Here is a 20261-nt window from a genome sequence, read left to right as displayed (position 1 = left end):
TGCCTGAAAGCATCTGAAACGCTGCCTGAAGAACGGGCATGTGCTCGCTTTTGGGCGGGGAAGGGATTCTCTCGGGGCTCAGGCACACCCTGTGTGTGTGACGTCATGTGCACGGGACATCGTCAGAGGGGCCACTGGACCCAGGCCGCCACTCAGCTGACACTGCACCTGGTCTGAAGGGCCCAATCCACCAGGACATTCTCCATCACAAACCTCACTGAAATGAATCATGAACAGAATCACTCTGTTCAAGAGTGTGGCAGTAATAGATGTCCATTGGGTATGAATTCCAAGGAAGATAAATGACTTTTATTGTTTAAATGTAGGTACATCTTGCATTATGACTTCACTAATAACCATGTTAAAAGAACAGAAGACCAAATACCAATGGCAGTATTCAATACCACTAATTGGTATCACCACTAATTCAGTACCACTAATGGGCAACATTGTACATATGAGTATTTCTTCATCAGATGTTTAACTGAAGTTTAATTAAACTGCTACATACTTTCCTAAATGGAGAGGCTGACATTTTCACAATGACTAGCACTTAAATGATATCTCAAGTAATAATACCTTCCAACAGTCCTTCAAGGTGTTGTCATCTGCTATGCATAACTAAAGAATAAAGAGCTGTAGGGGGAGGAAAGGTGTCTAGTGTTACAGCCCAATCTAAGCCAAAATGCACCCCCACACCATTTCATCACCCTCTTCACAGAGGGTGAAATGGGTGAGGGAAGATTTTGGCTCTTTGGCAGGAAGGAAATGAAATATGTGGATGTTATTGGCGGTGACAATCCTTGGGCCAACTGGTGGCTGCTATTTTCTCCCAAGAAGTCCCCTGGGAATGATGCTAGACAGGACTTAATGGCGGGGGCAGTAACTGCCAGCCTGCAAAATCAGAAGCGGTAGCGGCAAATAAATAAATAAATAAATAAATAAAATAAAAGGTGAGCTGGGGACAGGTTCGGAGCACTTCCCCTCCCCATCCTCCAAATATCACATTGAAAATTCCCACAAGAGAACTTTGGGCTCAGCCCCTATTACACAAAGGAGTGATTGCGGGGAGGACTTTTGCCAGTACCTGAAAACCATTACAAAACAATGAGTCAGGGAGATGAAGGTAGATCAGAGCAAGTTGTTGCCCAGCCAGTGGGGCCCGAGGGGAATTTGTCCCCCATTGTTCAATTATAGCTAAAGTAAAGTGTGCCGTCAAGTCGATTTCAACTCCTGGCACCCACAAAGTCCTGTGGTTGTCTTTGGTAGAATACAGGAGGGGTTTACCATTGCCTCGTCCCTCGCAATGTGAGATGATGCCTTTCATCATCTTCCTGTATTGCTGCTGCCCGATATAGAACCAGTGAGGATTCTGACGGCAACCTTCTACTTGTTAGTTAAGCATTTCCCTGCTGCGCCACTTAAGGTGACTCAATTATGGCTACACCCCGGCTAATACTTAATCAGTAGGACTTGCATCACAAAAAATGCCTTTTGGAAATACGATATTTATATGAAATGGGTACGTTAATGTGAAATGTACTCTTATTTATCTTTCAGGAATGTAATACATGGAACAAAACTCCCTTACAAAGCTCTTTGCCCTTCTGTGCCACCCATGGTTCCCCGCCCCGTCCGCTCTACTGCAATATTAAAAAACCTGCATCTCTCCACTAGGATAAACTTAGCTTGTCCTTTGGCAGATAATAAAGGTGCGTCCACTCCTTCTATACCTGCCAATTTTCGTTTGAACGGAAGTAGACTAGTGCATTCGCATAGGCATTGGAATAACCTCACCAATCAGTGAAAAGGATCGCCTCTGCTTGTCTTAATTTAGCCAATAGCTTTGCAGCGACGGGGAATCGGCGTCTGCTCCATTTTCCTCTGGGGATTACTACTTGCCGCGGGCACCGCCTCTCCACGTGGGCTCCATTGAGAAGACAACAGAGCGGGTTTCTCCCCTGTTTACAAGCAATCGACCTGGAAGGATCCAAAAGCAAACGGAGGGGCGGAATCAGGGAAGGAAGCGTCCGGGGTGGGCGGGTTCTTTGTAAACTAAGGCTGCTTTATCCCGCCTTCCCTTAATCCCACGGGACGAGTTTAAAGGACACCTTCAGATTCTTAATTTCCGTTTTAAACTCATCCCATTCCACCCTCTTTCTGAAGTAATGGTAGTACCTAGCCACAGGCTGTGAGGTTGCCCGAGCTCCTGGGAAAGACGTAAGGATTGGATGTATCTCAGAAGAGCGGGATCGCGTTGCACTTCTTGGAATCGAGGCAAAAAAGATATCTGTTTTCCACACTTATTGACTTGCTGTAAGTACTGCTGGTGATTGGACCCTGCTGTCCCCAGATTCCCACCCACCCCCATCCGCCATCCGCTAAAGTTTTCGTAGCCCTCGAGGGTAGCAGACTGGGATTATGTCGTGAGACAGCTAGTATTAGCAACTGAGGTATGGGGATTAATGAACACTTTAAACACCTACATTTTTGTTGTTACATCTTTTGCACACCACTCTGATTTCGCTTTGTTTTGTGTCCATAGATGTTTTCCGTAGTGCTGCTAAAATCAGAGCCGTGTAGCAAGCAACAGGTTTCTCGCACTGAACTATTATTGAATTTGCACGTTAATACAGTGCTGCAGATTCCACAGTAATATTGCCTTCGGGAAGTTGATGCATTCATAATTCAAGTTTCTCTTAGGAAAGGCAGTGCTTAGCTGATGAAACTAGCAGCTGAGTGGAAGCCAGTCAGTTTTCCTGTCCTGAGAACAATGTTTAACTTTCGTTATAGACTTTCCTATTTCTAGGATTAATATAATCTGCATTAATATTCTGATTTTGTTAATCTAAATGTTGACTATTTTACTGGCTTAATGATGAGCTTCAAACCTCAGTACTCATAATTTTATTTCCTGATTTTGCTTTTCATTTTGTATAGAGCTATCTTGTATTGTTGAAATACACAGCTGTGTTATAGAAATGCATCAGTGCCTTTCTAACCATTTTAATTCTATGGAAAAAGTAAAACTTTTTGCATCACTTTAAAAATGTTGTTTAAATGAATATACTGGGCAAGATTGATCTGAAAAGAAAAACTCTTTGACATTTCAGTTGGGGCAAGAAAACATGCTTTTTGGGAAGGATCATTTAAAACAAAATAAATGGTTTGACAATGTTCCTTTCTGTAGTCCTGTAGCTGTGAAACTGCATTTGCATATGTCTGAGGACTTCTTTATGGGTATTTTCTGCACAGGTGTAGGAGTAAATTGCGTACACCATCAACGTGTGAAGTGGCTGTTGTGCCATGTTTGTGTGCCATGTTTGTGTGCCATGCATACACACCTTAACATGTCCATATGGCAAAATAGACAGTGGCATGATTTTGACACCCTAGTGAACTGGTTTGGACACACTCTGCCAGCACACATGTTCAGGGTGGGACACACTGAGAGAGTGCTCACCCTGACATCGCTAAAGGGTGACCCATTGCATTGCCAGGATGTCTTTTAATCCTTCGTTTGAATCCCCCCTCTACACACACTACAAAACCTGTTTAAACAGGGTTTTGGAGCACATGTAGAGGGGCAATTCAGATGATTGCCTCTCTCACACGATTAAAGGATACTCCAACCTTTGAGACATTGTTTAATGACATCAGGGCCAACACGCTCTCAGCCCCTGTCCTGATTAGAGCCCCTGGTGGCGCAGTGGTAAAACTACCGCCCTGTAACCAGAAGGTTACAAGTTCGATCCTTGACCAGGGGCTCAAGGTTGACTCAGCCTTCCATCCTTGACCAGGGGCTCAAGGTTGACTCAGCCTTCCATCCTTCCTAGGTCGGTAAAATGAGTACCCAGAATGTTGGGGGGCATTATGCTAAAATCATTGTAAACCGCTTAGAGAGCTTCCAGCTATAGAGCGGTATATAAATGTAAGTGCTATTGCTATTGCTATTGCTATATGATGGGGCCAGTGATCATCTGAACCAGACCAGTGAAATTTCCTTCACCCTAGTAGGACAAATATTGTTTATGACGTAATCTTGACTCACATGTAAAGCTACTTGCAATCATTGGCTGATAAACAGACTGTTGTGCTGCAGTGTGGGAGGAGTGATATTCACTGACCCCCTTATAGGTAGTCCTATATGTTTCCTGAAAATAGGTTCCAAAGGGTCCTGCAGACCTCAGGGATATATTTCCAGGAGGTACAGAGGGAAGGGATTGGCAAAAAATTGCCTCTCATCTGTCATGCATGCAAAACATTATTTGGCACATGTAATGTTAGTCTGGATGCCAGCCAATGTTTTCCACTCATGCAGCTGAAGCAATTCCAAAATAAGAACCATGCTACATTGCACAGAAAGAGGTAGTGGACGGAGGTGGTGGAATTCTGGACTGTTCCATTTTAGACTATAGGTGGGCCATTGTATTTTTGTGTGCTTCTCCTTGTTAAAAAAGTAAACCCACTTGTAATAAAACTAGCACATTGAACAGTGAGCTACCCTTCCCTCATCGAAAGCATTCAAAAAGGAGATCCTCACCTGCAGTCTGAAGTGGTGTAATCCACCATTCCACCACAAGCAATCTACCACCTCATTAAGACTGTGGATTGCAGAAGGAAGGGGGGAGGGCCATCTGAGAGAACCACCTTCCCTTTGGCTTCTAGTAATGGGAAGATTTCTTTGTTCAATTTAGCTAGTCTGCAGCTATAAAACAACATCATCATCCAAGATCCCAACTCATGTAAGGACTTGGAACTTTTCCTTGGGGAATTGGTTCTAAAAACCTGGGCAAAAGCTGACAGACAGTATTTAGTCTCATCCTTGGCATAAACTTTTATCTGTCTAGGGATCAGTCTCTATTTTCTTAGTATTTTTCAGTGATATCTTATCTGTATTTAAATAGATTTCTCTTGAGGGCCTTTTAAAAAAAATGCACCAGTGCACATCAGTTTAACTGCTTATATAGCACATTCTTCTTTAGTCCTCATTCTACTTTTGTCAGTGCTTTGCATTTTGTCTGTGAGACTAAAATGAACCACTAGTCCAGGGTTTTGTTTACTGGAGTTGCAGTATAAGCAAAGTAGAATGTGAGTGAGTGCATCAGATAAAAATGGCTGCTCCCTCCCCATTGGCTAGAATTGGGGAATTGGGTGGGGGGGCTAGTACTTGAGTGGGTTGGCAAACCCTTTTCTTTACCCAGACAATCAGAGGTGCCATCATCTTTCCTGCTACTACACTGCTGTGGGTTTGGTGAAGAAAGGGGTCTTTTCCTGCACAACTGCTGGGGTACTGTGGGGGGGGGAAATGGAGGGTACCCTGATTAGAAAGGGACTTTCCCTATGCACTGTCTAGCATCGCACCAGAATCTTCTAAGCACTCCCAAATTCCACTACTGTGTGGTTAGTAGATGAAACCCCCTCCCCACTTGCTCAGAGCACTTTACATATCTTAACTCAGTAATAGGGATGTGCACGAACCTGTTCGGAGGTCCTTTTATGGGCCTCCGAACAGGTTTGAACCCCAGGGCCTGTTTGAAGTTTGAAGGCGGCAGGGGTAGCGCTTTAAGGGCAGCGGAGGGTGCACTCACCCCTTCCGACGCTTCCCCCCACCGGTGCTCCTTCCCGGTAACAATCTTCGGGGCAGCAGCTTACCTCCCTACCGTCCCTTCCTCGACTGGAAATGGCCGGAAGTACCAGCTGCGCTTGTGCCCGTCGTGTGTGCGCACGGCAGGTGGGCATGTGCGCACACACGACGGGTGCACACATGCCCAGTACTTCTGGCCACTTCTGGCCGAGGAAGGGGCGGCAGGGAAGTATGCTGCCACCCTGAAGATTGTTACCGGGAAAGAGCGCTGGTGGGGGGAGAGGGGTGAGTGCACCTTCCCCCACCCTTAAAGGGCCACCCTTCCACCTTCAAACCACGGAGGCACGGCTCTGTGCACATCCCTACTCAGTAATCTTTCCAGCAGTATCAACCCCATATCCTCCATAGGCTGCAGGGGTGGGCGGGCTTGAGGCTAAGATATAATGAGGCTGTTCACACCAGCAACCCTGCCCGGGCTTATGCAGCCCTACCAGGGTAGGGCTACTCATGTGACCCATAGGGATCGGGGCCGATCCTGGCGCTACCTCTCCGGGAAGCCCAGGAATTTCCCCTGGGCTTTTACCTGGGTAGAAGGGCACAAGGATGTCCATCTAACCAGGTCCCTGGTTGTGTGTCTGCTTGGGCTGGGCTCCTAGAGCACCCACCTTACAGGGAATCCCCCAATGCACCATGCCCATTGTGCAATGCATTATGGGATGCGGAAGGCTGCAGCCTGCTTTTCTCCCACTCCCTAGGCACTCACGGAGCTGCTGCATGGTGTTCATGTGGACGCATAGCTCTGGCAAGCCCAAGAGTGGCTGGAATCATGTGTGGGGAGGCAGGACGGCTCCTACCTCCCCCGAGCCCTTCACCAGCCATGTGAGTATTGTATTGTGCATGACCTTAGTGGTGTCTGTAGGGCTCAAAAAGAAGAGGACAGCACCAAAATAACCAATGGAAGAAGAGAGGAGGGTACCCAGGAAAAATATATTGGGTTGCCCAAGTTGGGGCACGCAAAGGTAACAAGAGATGAATGTGGGCAAGTTCAGTACTCAGGCTTTTTTTCAATTGGGGATGATTTCGTGGAAAGTAATCTTTGAGCTGGGTTTTGAAATGAGAGAGGAGATGTCCTAAATATTAAGGGGCCAAATACCGGAAGCACCTACACAATTTCCTCACACAGAATCTTCAGGAAGTGTTTGCCATGTACCAAACAGGGACCTTAGCAGCTCTATCCACACATTATTTGTCCGTTTGTTTGCTTTTACATTTATTTTTACATTTATATCCTGCTCTTCTTCTGAGGAGCCAAGAGCAGTGTACATGGTTATTTTTATCCTCACAACAACCCTGTGAAGTAGGTTAGGCTAAGAGTTAAGCAACTGGCCCAGAGTCACCCAGTGGGCTTCATGGCTGAACAGGGATTTGAACTCGGGTCTCCTAGTCCAACATTCTAAGCACTACACTAAAATCTAGCCATCTTCAGATGCTTAAAAGACACAGATATGCTGTATTTGCATACAGCATCATGAGAAGTCCCAACAAACAATGTAACTGTGGGCAGATTCTTTCCACATATTAGGCACCTCATCACAGAAAGAATCTGTCCACAGTCAACAGTGTTTGTCTCTTCAGACAAATGCAAGTGTAGACAGAGGGTAGGTGGGGCTTCTGAACATACCAGCGTGGGGACAGGGCTTGTGGGCACTCTCTCAGGATGCTGCATGCAAGTACATCATCTCTGCTATTTTTAACACAGAGGGCTTCAGTGTTATTCACAGATTATAGTCAAGGCACATACAGTAGTACTTCCTGTCTGCACCCTGCATTTGAGGAGGCCTATACTCGGGTTAACTTTTAAAATACAAACAGGTACAGTCATTCACATAAGAACATATATATGTGTACAGACACCTGAACACATGTGCAACATAATGTCTGAATAGGACTAGTATCAAGCAGAAATTCTGGCTTCCACACTATGATAACCATTCCCAATACTGACAATGGAATAAAATACTATTTTGAGAACGATCAAAAGGTGGCTTCCTTTGATCCCTTTCAACATACATTGTTGCCTGGACTGGAAACTTCTACAGCAGGGCTACTCAACTTGTTGAAAGTGTCGACTCAGTGCACGGCAGCTGTGAAAAAGGCCAGTTCCATGCTATGGATCATTAGGAAGTGGATTGAAAATGAAAATGCTAATATTATAAAGATCTTGTACAAATCTATAGTGTGGCCACATTTGGAGTACTGCATGCAGTTCTAGTCACCGTATTTTAAGAAGGACATTGTAGAACTGGAAGAAGTGCAGAAGAGGGCGACCAAGATGATCAGGAGTCTGGAGCACCTTCCTTATGAGGCAAGGCTACAGTCTTTTTCGTTTGGAAAAGAGGTGACAAGAGGGAGACAGAATAGAGGTATATAAAACTATGCATGGAGTAGAGAGAGAAATCTTTCTCCCTCCCCCACAACACTAGAACCAGGGCTCATCCCATAAAACTGAAGGCCAGGAAATTTAGGACTGACAACAGGAAGTGCTTTTTCACACGGCGCGTAATTAACCTATGGAATTCTCTGCCACAGGATGTGATGGCACTAGCTTGAGGGCTTTAAAAGGGGCTTAGACAAATTCATGGAGGACAGGTCCATCAGTGGCTTCTAGTCTGGTGGCTATAGGCCATATCTAGCCTCATATGCCTCTAAATCCCAGTTGCAGGAGAGCAACAGCAAGAGAGAGGGCATGCCCTCACTAGTGTTCTCTCTAATCTTTTTGATCTTTGTGCGGAATGAGTTTTGTTCTGGGTGGCAGTATCAAGGCAGTTCGTGTGCACATGCAGTCAGAATGAAGCCTTCCTGATTAAACCTGAACGGGATCTAAAATTAACTGAGTGGACATCAAAAAGCTTGTGAGCGTGCACACGCCTTAGAGGGAACACTGGTCCTCACCTCTTGCCTGTGGGCTTCTCAGAAGCATCTGTTGGGCCACTGTGAAACAGGTTGCTGGACTAGATAGGCCTTAGGCCTGATCCAGTAGGGTGTTATATTGTTTAGATGTGAGAGTTAAACAAGGCAGAGCATCGTTAGAAAAGTTATGTGCTGGGACATTAGACTTCATCTTCTGCTCTTAAATTGCTTTTGTCTTGCAGAGTACTCACCACGTACACACTGCACTTAAACTAGGGATGCGTCGCTTGTTTATCATCGAGGAGCATAATAGAAACATGTCATGCATGAAAGGAGCTGAAACTAATTTTGTGGAGTTCAAGATAATGGGAACAGTTTATGTATCACTTGCATTAACAGAAATGCCACTCTTCCTTGCCTTCTGGTGTTGGAGCCTTTTAATAAAGTGCTATCATAGTTTTACAGTGTGTCTCTAGAGCTAGAAATATAGTGAGTTTAAAAAGCAAACGCAAGTTGTAGATACTCCGTAAGTAAAGAATAGGTATTGGCTCAACATGCAGACTGACACCCATTATGTGTGTGCCTCTCCCCTGCTAAGCTCCTGGCAGGAATATTTGGTGCTGATATGGAGACGATACTCTAAAAGCTGGTCTCCTTGGCAAGCAGATGCCCATAGACAACTTGTCACATTGGACATCTATCATGTAGGAATGTTTTAGGTAGCAGTCTCTAAATGGTGATAATGTGAAAAGTTGCATTTAGTCCCTGAAGAATAACTTTGCTGGTAAGCTCAGCTGTCCATCTAACTCATTACCCATATCTCCAGTAATGAATGCTATACAGCTGCAATGCTCAAAGTGTGTGTGTGTGCATGCGCGCATGTGCAGTGCAGGCTTTACAAACACTAGGGGAATTGATTTGCTAGCAGACTTGTCCATCAAGTTTTTGTGCGTATTTTGGTTGGGTGTGGAGATGGCATGCCAGTTTGCCCTCAGTCCTTTCTTAATCAGTGCAGTAAATTTTACCTCTAGGGACTATGCACTTTTCTGCTTGTGTTAATTGATGGTCCCGCGTGAGCTGGGAAGGTGAAGTTAATGATGGCACCCCTGCCTTTTGACAGGGTTTTGTACCTGGACTCAACACCTTAACAAACTCTTATCACTTACCATGACTAGTATCTCCCACTGTTGGGAGGTGGCTTAATACATGAAATTGGGGGACTTGAAGACTTGAGATGTGTCATAGTGACATCCAGTAAAACAACCAGTCTTCAGCACAAAACCTAATCTCTTGACATATCAGAACCAGGGTCTATTTTTTTTCTTGATAGCATCCAGAATCAGGGGGATGGGGGACTGAGAAGACTCCTAAAACCTTTCCCTCAAATTCCTGGTCCTGAAATGAAATGTTGCCATAACCAACATTTCCAATGATGCCCTGGTTTCAGATATTTTACGCAAAAAGACCATGTATGCTTTTTGTGGTGTCTTATTCAGGGCACACCTGCAAATATCACACTTGGCAAATAGCTGAAATTACAAATAATTTCAGCAAATAGCTGAAATTACCAGCTATTTTTATCTTTGGCCTAACTGTGCTGACTCCTAGTCACCTTTCAGAGATTCCAGAGGATGCCCAGGATCCTAATACATCATTTGGGGACCACTGACATGATGAAGTTAGGTTTGGGCTGGTAATTATGGGTGCCCTCCTGTATCTGGAAACCAAGCAACATCCATCAACACTATCAGGGTTGCCTATGTTCTCTGACCTGACCTGACCTGCACACCAGTAGGGAAGGTCCAGCAGATTGGTTGTATGCTCAGAGGTCACTTGAGGTAATCCCCATGTTTTCTCGTTGTAAATATGGCAAGTGGTTGGCATGTTTTAAGAAACCGTCTCTGTTCCAAAGGCTGTTGGTCTTCCATCATTTTGGTCATACATATCTGTCACTGAAAGGCCAACTGGAGAAGCAGAATTAAATGTGTTTATATTCCACTGTTATCTGTTCAGAATTGACAGTCCCAGGGGTGAACCAGTGCCTGAACTGGTGATGCACTTACTGGATGAAGCTTCACTGACTGAATCAAGAACAAATGGCAGCTATGGTGATAGGCAAGTCTGGAAACTTTGTTCCCCAGAGCTGATTTCTTATGCATGCTCTGTGATGAGAACACCAAAGAAGATGATGTAGTGGTGACAGTTCAGGAGTGTTCCAGTCTTGCACTGATGATGGCTCATGAGTCTTGCACAGTCACTTGATATAATAACAGTTTCTCATGACATTTTTAGCTGGAATCTAGCAAACCTGGTATGTGTGGAAACCTGAATTCTGTGTGAAACTTAGCTGCTTTGAAGCCATGATTCGAAACAATATTTTTGTCTTCTGTCTCGGGTATGGTATCAATTTCATTGTTTGTGTTTAGGACACTTACCTTTCCGTTTTTTACTTACTTTTCTTTTCTACTTTGTGCTACATTTTTTCTACTTTATGCTACGTGGCTTTTGACTAAAATGAAATGTCCCATGGAAGAGCCTAAAGGAGAATGAGCAGATACAGAGGCCATTCACATAACCAAAAACTGTGTTCTACCCAGGTTTTCCTCCTACCTTGCTTCCACACAACCAAAAACTGGGAGCACATACAGCTCCCAAACCTGGGTAGAACACAATTTTTTGATTGTGTGAATGCCTCCTAGTGTTAGTTTTAAAGACACTGGCTGACATCTAGACTAGCTGTGCTGACACACTGGTGTTTCCCATTGCACAATGGAGGAAGGGGAGATCTGTTGACCATCTTCCTTCCCTCTGCAGTTGCCTCTGCCTCCCAAAATTATGTCCTGAAGGGGTATAGGGAAATATCAAGAGACATACCAAGTGTCTCTTGGTGGCAATAAATTTCTATCGGACCATCTGTTGTTTCAAACTGTTGGATTTTTTAAGATACAAAATAAAGTATTGGTGCCCTAAACGCTTCTGAGTAATAATTAGCATTTTCCTGGCAACCATTCCAAGGCAGCAGACTGATGCACTCTTGGGGAAGAAGTCCCAGCGAGGATCTTAAGACGCATTAAAGATCAGACTGTATGGCTTGTCAGAGTAGTGCTTTCCAGATCAATATTAAAATAATTGAGACTTTATCGGTTTTATGAATTTTAACTGTTTTATACTGTTTTATGTTTTAATTTGTACACCACCTGGAGATTTCTATATCAGATGGTATAGAAATACAATAAATAAATAAATTTAAAGGACACTCCTGATGCTATGCAGTTGGAACTAGTGTGCCCTATGTGCTAACAGGGCTGTCATGCTTTGGAATAAGGGATGAACGAATTTTGTCTACACATTAGTTGGTCAGTTTCCTCTATAGTCCTGCAGTGCTTTAGGGTTTTTTTGGCAGATAAGTCTCCTGGAATTTTAATTTTATTTCTCAGTACTGTATACCTGTTGTGGATTTGCTGAAAAATTATTGCAGAAAATGTGTGGCTTCAAAAACTTGACAATGCTTTTTGAGCACTCTGCTAAAATATATTTTGGCAGCACACATATTCTGCTAGTGAAATGCTGAAGCATGAAAAATTTCTGGGCAGAAGCATTTGAAACTTAATTGAACAGGTGGCATGCCTTCCCTGTGTTATGTATGTTATGTGCTGACCACTCATTTCCTGTCAGTCACTGTCATTATGAAAGCTCTCTATTGCCATACAAGTTACTGAATAAACTATTTAAAATGCCCTTTTCCTATTTTAGCTACTCGCTTGTCAGGATAGAAACCCAGAAATGCTGGTTTAATCTTTTCCTATCTTTTTTAATTGCATGTTTTAATGTTTCCTTTAATGGGAGGAGCATTTCCCCTCCCAGGCTTTTTCTATACTAGAGAATATGTGTCAGCCTTCATCCCCGCCCCCCAATACTTATTTATCATTGCTACAGAACTTGTCAGAAATGTCCTGGGAAGGGATGTGGGGCAGGGGAGGATATGACTTCAGGAGAATGGAGAGGTGGGGTGTGCCACCTCCTGCACTTCTATTTGCAATCCTGATATTTATTTATTTATTTATTTCATTTTACACATTTTTATACCTCCTAAAACGTACATCTCTGGGTGGTTTACAAGAAGATAAAAACAACATTAAAACATTAGTTAAAAACAAAAACAAGAAATTTAAAACAGAACAATTTAAAAAAATTTAAAACAATATTCTAAAACAATATTCTAAAACAATCAAAACAGTATCAGTTAAAAGCCTGGGTGAACAGATGCGTCTTTAAAGACTTTTTAAAAATTGTCAGAGATGGGGAGGCTCTTATTTCATTAGGGAGTGCATTCCAAAGCCTCAGGGCAGCAACGGAGAAGGCCCGTCCCTGAGTAGTCACCAGACGAGCCGGTGGCAAATGCAGATGGACCTCTTTAGATATGACATGTCTAAACCATCCAGCAAGTTACTTATTTGTCACATTCATGTCCCATTCTTCCTTTGAGGAGCTCAAAGCAGCATTCATTGAGTTATCACGTTTTTATCCACCCAACGAGCCTGTGAGGTAGGATTTGGCAAACCAAATTCTATGGCATTGTTCACATCCAGATCCACTTCTTCATCTGCTGCACAACACTCTGGCCCCAGAACAGGACTCCATTGTACTGAAATTTATGCAAACCTTAAGTTAAAAACAGTTCACGAACTCAGAATGCCTTGTGAGTGATTTCCTCCTATGACGTTTGTTAAATCATCAGGTGTCAGAACATTTATGTGTTTGCTTTGGACTGATGTTTAAGACCTTAGGGCAACCCAACATACTGTGGCAAAGACCATAGTCAAAGTCCAGACATGCAGCTTTTAATTGAGTCCTCTAGCCTGGGCTATACTGTGCCAGCCTGAGCACTGCCTGCTCTGTGTGTGTATTTATTTATTTATTATTTAAAATATTTCTATTCCTCCCAAAACTTGCGTCTCTGTGCAGTTTACAATTAAAATCACATAAAACATTAAAAACATTTAAAACTCATATTAAAAATTTTAAAACTATAAATCTAATTAAAAGCCTGGGTGAATAAATGTGTCTTCCATGCCTTTGTAAAAGTTGCCAGAGATTGGGGGGGGGGGGCTCTTTGGAACACATTCCAAAGTCCAAGGCCAGCAATGGAGAAGGCCCATTCCTGAGTAGCCGCCAGATGAACCTCTCCAGATGATCTTAACAGGTGGTGGGGCCTATGGCGAAGACGACGTTCTCTTAAATACAGGGCCTAAGCACCTGAGGGCTTTATAGGTAATAATCAGCACCTTGTATTATGCTTGGAAATGTATTGCCAGCCAGTGTAGTTCTTTCAACGCGGGAGTAATATAGTTTCTCCTAGATGACCCAGAGACCAACCTGGCTGCCGGATTGTGGACCAACTGCAGTTTCCGGACTATGTACAAAGGCAGCCTCACATAGAGTACATTGCAGTAATCCAGCCTATGTATCACTGTTTTGAGGTCATTCATCTCAAGAAATGGATGCAGCTGGTGTATCAGCTGAAGCTGATAAAAAGCATCTCTGGCCTCAGCCTAGGACACTAGGGAGAGGTTTGGATCCAGAAGCACCCCAGACTGCGTACCTGTTCCTTCTGGGGGAGCATAACCCTATCCAGAACTGGCAGATCAAAATCATCCCCCAAGTTCCGACCCCACATAATAAGTACCTCCGTCTTATCTGGATTCAGCCTCAGTTTGTTATCCCTCATCCAGCCCATTACTGTCTCCAGACAGGCATTTAGGGAGGTTATGCCTTCTCCTAATGAGGTTGACATGGAGAAATAGATTTGGGTGTCATCGGCATACTGATAACACCCTGCACCAAATCTCCTGATGATCTCTCCCAGTGGTTTCATGTAGATGTTAACATTGGTGACAATATGGAGCCCTGAAGGACATCATACGAAAGTTCAGATTTGGAAGAACAACAGTCTCCAAGAGACACCATCTGGAATCTGCCCATGAGGTAGGAGCAGAACCACTGCAAAGCAGTGCCTCCCGCCCACAACCCCCTCAGAAATTCCAGAAGGATACAATGGTCAATAGTATTGAAAGCCACTGAGAGATCCAAAAGGACCAACAGAGTCACACTCCCTCTATCAATTCCCAATTGGAGATCATACATCAGGCTGACCAAGGCAGTCTCCACCCCATCGCCCACCCAAAAGCCAGTTTGAAATGGGTCTAATTGGTTTCGTCCAAGACTGCCTGGAGCTGAGAGGCCACCTCCTTCTCAATCACCTTGCCCAGCCATGGAAAGTTGGAGACAGGCCTGTAATTGCTTAACTCTGAGGTATCCAAAGCAGGTTTCTTCAGAAGTGGTCTCATTGCCTCCTTAAGACAAGGAGACATCCTGCCCTCCCGAAGAGAAGCATTTATAATCTCTACCAGGCCCTTTATAACAGCCTCTCTGCCAGATAGTTTAAGCCATGTTGGGCTAAGATCAAGAGAGCAGGTGGTAGGCTGCACAATTCCAGGTACCTTGTCCACATCCTCAGGGGTCATGAACTGAAACTGATCCAGGGTCATCACATAAGAGGAGCTGCTGGACACATCTGCATCAGACTCTGTAACAATTGTGGAGTTTGAATCTAAGTTATCCCAGATATGAGAGATTTTCCCCACAAAAACCTCATTAAAAAGGTCACAGCGAGAAATTGTTGGTTCCAAATATGGATTCAAGTGGAAAGGGGTGCACATCAGCCCCTTCACGACCCTCAACAATTCCACCAGACGTGAACTTGTAGACGCGATATGGGAGGAAAAGAATTGCTTCTTTGCCACATGTATTGCCTAAGCATAGATCTTCAAATGATCTGTTGGCTTTGAGTTGAGTCTTTCTCCACTTGTGCTCTAGTCGTCTACTTCACTGTTTCAGCTCCCGTAGCTCTTCCATATACCAAGGGGTCAGTTTCTAAGTGAGGACATTTAGGAGATGAGAGGACATTTAGGAGCGATCATGTCTGCTGCCCTGGTAAGTTGATTATTCCAATCAGGTATTGCATCCCTTCCACATTTCTTGACATTATGCTAACACAACATGGAACCTGCAAGCTTGATGTAAACGGATGAATGCTAGCTCTGTGTCACCCTCCAAATAAGAAGTCTCCTAAGAGCCATACATTTGGCAGCACAGAATGTATTGCATCCACACAGCTAACCATCTACCATCCGTGCAAATAGCAACCCTCAAAAAATTATGTTGCCATTAATGTAGATGCCAGCAACTTGAATGTATGCTTTCAGAAGACCGAGGCTGAGGAGGATGCTATAGTGGCGTGATTGCACAAATCACAAATGGTAAGAGAAAGTGTTCATGTGAACCCTTTAAAGCAGAGATATGTGTTGTATAATAAGCAAAATCATTGCCTCTTAGGCTTAAGCAAGGTTATAAAACATGGGTAGCAGCTTAAGCATCCCCACAGGCTCATGCAAGCATGACCATGCACGCATCAGGCTCCCCTCCCTTTTGTTGTCTTCTCCAATTACAGTTCCTTGCAGTGCAGCAAAGCCACTTCCAAAAGTCCCACAAGTTTTGGGACTGGCTTACCAAGTTACTGTGGTCAGAAAAGAAACTCGGAAGCCCCACTGCATATGCAGAAACTCACAATGCAATCCCAGATCCAAGTCTCAGTTTTTGCACAAGTCATTGCTTTAAAAGGCAGCTTTTTCTTGTACTAAAGGGGCAAAACCTGTACACTTGAAACAGTTCACAGAGAGAAAAACCATTGAAACAGTGTTCACAGGCAGTGACAAGTCTACTCACCATGAAAAGAAGTGCAGTTGTGACACTTGAGTGTGACTCAGCTAAGGTCTATGAGTCCATTATTCCTGTTGTGTAGGGTAAAGAGTTACTTTTAAAATCTACAACATTTCACAATAATCTTAATCAAACAATTACAGACAATGACGATGAATTGCACCCAACGTTATTTACTGATTATAGTCAACTATTTATTTACTTACTGGGAATTTTCTTTTCCACTAGAGAACTTACGCTAGGAGCATAAGAGCTAGTTTGGGCATAATGGGAAAACATGTGTCTTCTAACTGTCCCAAGTCCATGCACTCCCTCCTCCTTCCCTTTAACTCCTCACCTTGCATTTGTCAGCATCCTGCTTTGTTTAACTCTGACTTACAAACCAGAATGTGGAAACCAACTTGATCCATAACCATGGTTTTCCCCTATAAAAACATGGTTTCTAATCCTTCCAAGTTGTGTACTCCCTCTTTTCCCCCAGCCGCCTCCATCTCTACTGTGGAGTCATGAAATCAACATTCTGGTTGGCTTTGTATTTTGTGTAAAGCCAGAAACATGGCGTAACTCTGGCTTACTAAATCAAGGTACTTCTTGAAAACATGTCCCTAAGTGTTGCAGGATCCTTGGGGCTTTATTTTCAGGAGGCTGCAAAAGGAAGAAGACATTGGCAAAAATAATTCCCCCCCGCCCCCAATGCAAAAAAATGCAAAACATTTTTGGTGTGCTTAACATTAGTCTGGATGTAAGTGTAAATGTAATGTTGATGTCCTAGCTCTGCAGAAGAGCTGAGGAGGTTGTGAAAAGGAGGGATCACACGACCTGTAAAACTCTGTTTAAAAATAAAAATAAAAAAATACATAATGGGGAAAACATGACTTCCTGTTATATCTGAAACAGCACTAAAAATATAAAATAGGACAATTTGAAACAGCATTATAAAATATAAGGACAATAGAATCAGCTTCCTAGCAATGTATTGGTTTCAGCTCCCTCAAAGGCCCCTTTAAGATGCCAGGTATTCACTTGGTGCCAGAAAGCAGCTAGTGACAGGGCCATGCAGACCTCCCAATAGAGGGACATTGCAGAGAGTTTGCACCACAACCAAAAAGGCTGTGCTCTTTGTTTCCACCCACCAGACCTCCTGTGACAGCAGTCTTGGTCCCCAAATGTCTAACAGAGTGTACAGGAAGGCACTTAAGAGAGAAGGCAGTCCTTAATACTCCAATCCCAAACAAATAGGAACTAATAGAGACTAATATGGACTGGAGTAATAGGTTTCATCCAACCAGTCCTAAGCAACAGTCCTATGCTAGGCTTTTTTGTATTTTGTTTTATGTGTACGTTTTCCAGTGTATGTACCCTGCCCTGGCCAATGATTCCAAAGTGGCTAACAAAATAAATCAAAAGAAGTTTAAAACACATTAAAGTGCAGACAAAAATTAAGGATGGTATGTTTAATGTATGGATTTAACTGATACAAAGACTGCTGACAGACACCAGGAACTCAAGAAAGCAACTGGGATTTCCCCCCCTACCCCTGCTTCTGAGGAAACTTAAATTGGGCCTTGACGGAGCAATTATATTCTGACATGCACTTTTCTGGACACTTAAACCATAAGTAATTTAAGAAAGCAACAAAGTGCCTCAGAGTCAGATGATTGATGTCAGCTTTTATTAATTCTTCTGCAGTGCATTGACTGGGAGATATATATCAATGCATGTTTAAGGAGTCAATTGATGCTTAGGAAGAAGGGTGTTTGTTTTTGTTTCTTCCTTCCTTTAGCCCCTTTTCTGTCCCTGCATTGCATGGGCGGTCCTGCAGTTAATATTTTCTTACTGCTTGTGAAATGTGATTCACTTTTTATTCATTTCGCCCCATGTTTATATCCTATGTTTCTCTAAGGAGTTCAGTACAGTGCACATGGAATGATCCCATTTTATTCTCACAATAACCATCTGAGGTAGGTTGGGCTGAGCGAGTATGGAGCTCTTATCATGATGGGTGAGAAGAGCTCGTGGGCTGTCTGCGGGGAAGGAGGGTTAAGCTTACCTTCCCTGCAGACAATCAGCTGGTAGTCCCTGGGCGGATCGCCCACCCAGACAAGCGGTGGTTCGCCCGGCAGGTCCTGGGGTCGGGGTGCCGGAACACGCTGCTGCACGTTGCCCGCCCCCCCGAGCCCCAATAATGCACCGCGTAAGTGCGTGGTGCGTTACTGGGATCCCCCCTCCAAGTGTGCCCGCCGCAGTTGCAAGCAGCTGCGGCTGAGACACGATCAAAAAAATGAGGGCAAGGGGGTGCTTGCTCCCTTAGCCTCATAGAAGGGGGCTATTTTGGCAGGTTTGGTGCCATGTAGCCACTGGAATTGGGTGCGATCCCAGTGGTTCACACAAGTGTGCAAAACCAGGCTGGGCTCCCTTAGCCCAGTTTTGCACGCTTGCGTGAACAGCCTCTATGGTTTGCTTAAAAGCCTTAGTAACAGTTACCCACTTAGCTTCAGGACTGAACAGGGATTTAAACCTCAGTCCATGTCCAACACTGCTATCCATTACACCACATTGGCTCTGGTGTTTGAATGTACTTTTAAGGGATGGGCTTGTGACAAACCTTTCATATCCATTGGGCCCTAGTACCCATAAACCTTGTTGATGGTGGGTTAGTTTACTTCGGTTTCTCATTGGCTGCCTATCTCAATGTGGCCATTCTGAGCAAGAGTCAATGCCCTACTGAGCAGGGCCGTCCCTTTCAGTGCTCCCTATCAAGCTACAGCATAGAAAACTTGAATTCCAGCTCACCTTTACTTATGCATTGGTTGGAATGCTGTCTGGCTGACCCAAAGCTGAAAGTCTCCTATAGAATATACTTTAGAAATTGACATGGCAGTTAACATGGCTATCAACCAATCACACTCCTAGTCCTCCTAAGATTCTGCTGCTCCCAATAGTACTTTGGTATCTATCAGCACTCCACTCTGGGAGATTCTGATTTCCATAACAAGGATAGGCAGTTTCTTCAGCTAGAATGATTAAATAGAATCTTATTTAATTGGTAAGCAATAGAAAAGTTTTCAAATCATAACAAATTGGGTATCCATCTAATGTTACTTGTAGGTAATCATGCCTGTTGTACAGCATGATGATAATGCAGGGCTTGAGCACTTGAAATTGGAAAGTTCTTACTGCTAGAATGTGCTAGTTTCATTATGATGAGTTTATTACAACTGGGATCCACAAATACCATCAGTGGAGACCAGAAATTAAATTGTAGTGATGAGCAGGGAAAACTAGTAACTAGTCTTTCGAAAGATGGCAGTAGCTGAGGACAAGGATTGCCTCTTTCCATATGGTGCCAGTCTGGAAAGCAGCATCAGTGTTTTGAGTTAGAGGGGACTGGTGTTCTCTCAGAGAGAGAGAGAGAGAGAGAGATGACCTATTCACATGTATCACAGAACCGAGTGTCCAATGGGACCCATGGTTCTGCTCCCCCTCCCTGCCCGCTTACCTCTCGGTGTTTGGACGAAAGGGACAGGAACTGAACTGCAGTCAGCAAGTCTACAGAAAGCAGAGGGAACTGGCTGTGCGGGCTTCCTTCTGGCATGAAGGACAGCCCCCACAACCAATCACAGCTAGAGAGAAGGACTGAACTTCCTCCCTCAGCTCCAGTTACAGCCAACGCAGCCTGCAGTTCAGCATTCAGAAGTACATCAGCAGCTGCAAACCTCAGATTGGAGTGGCGAAACTCACTACAGCCTGATGTTTTAAATTGGAGTTTGGGAAGGGAAACCTCGGGTCACTTTTCTGATGGGACCGAGGTTTCACACATTCGGACATACAAGAAAGTCAACCTGAGCTGGTTTTTGAAGGGTGGCATATAAATCAAATAAATAAACCTCAGGCTCCTTTAAGTCCAGTTTCCCATGAATGGGGCCAGAGAGGGAGAGACTGCTGTGTACTCCTGGCCTTGCAACAGAAGTCTAGAGAATAGAGA

The 20261-nt window shown here is 44.0% G+C and overlaps 1 protein-coding gene and 1 long non-coding RNA gene across 4 annotated transcripts in view; one reads left to right on the top strand and one right to left on the bottom strand.

The window, feature by feature from the left end:
- The first annotated feature begins 1878 nt into the window (after window positions 1–1878).
- Window positions 1879–20261, top strand: part of FRMD1 (FERM domain containing 1) — a 66728-nt gene continuing 48345 nt past the window's right edge. The window contains exons 1-2 of one of the 3 annotated variants that reach the window (XM_053296885.1): window positions 1879–2316; window positions 6343–6466. The gene's annotated coding sequence lies outside the window, so the exon portion shown is untranslated. Of the gene's footprint in view, window positions 2317–2397; window positions 2454–6342; window positions 6467–20261 lie in introns of those variants that run through there. The other 2 variants (XM_053296873.1, XM_053296884.1) reach the window with 2 other exon arrangements.
- LOC128345249 (uncharacterized) lies at window positions 12048–19824 on the bottom strand. Its single transcript, XR_008316342.1, has 4 exons — window positions 19776–19824; window positions 19070–19136; window positions 16283–16347; window positions 12048–13142 (listed from the first exon to the last, which is right to left on the bottom strand). It is a non-coding gene; the product is annotated as an uncharacterized LOC128345249 (long non-coding RNA).

The sequence above is a fragment of the Hemicordylus capensis genome, chromosome 1 (genome assembly GCF_027244095.1).
Source record: "Hemicordylus capensis ecotype Gifberg chromosome 1, rHemCap1.1.pri, whole genome shotgun sequence".
NCBI classification, from domain to species: domain Eukaryota; kingdom Metazoa; phylum Chordata; class Lepidosauria; order Squamata; family Cordylidae; genus Hemicordylus; species Hemicordylus capensis.
Note: the sequence above shows the minus strand (reverse complement) of the source record. Positions and strands in the feature narration are given on the sequence as shown.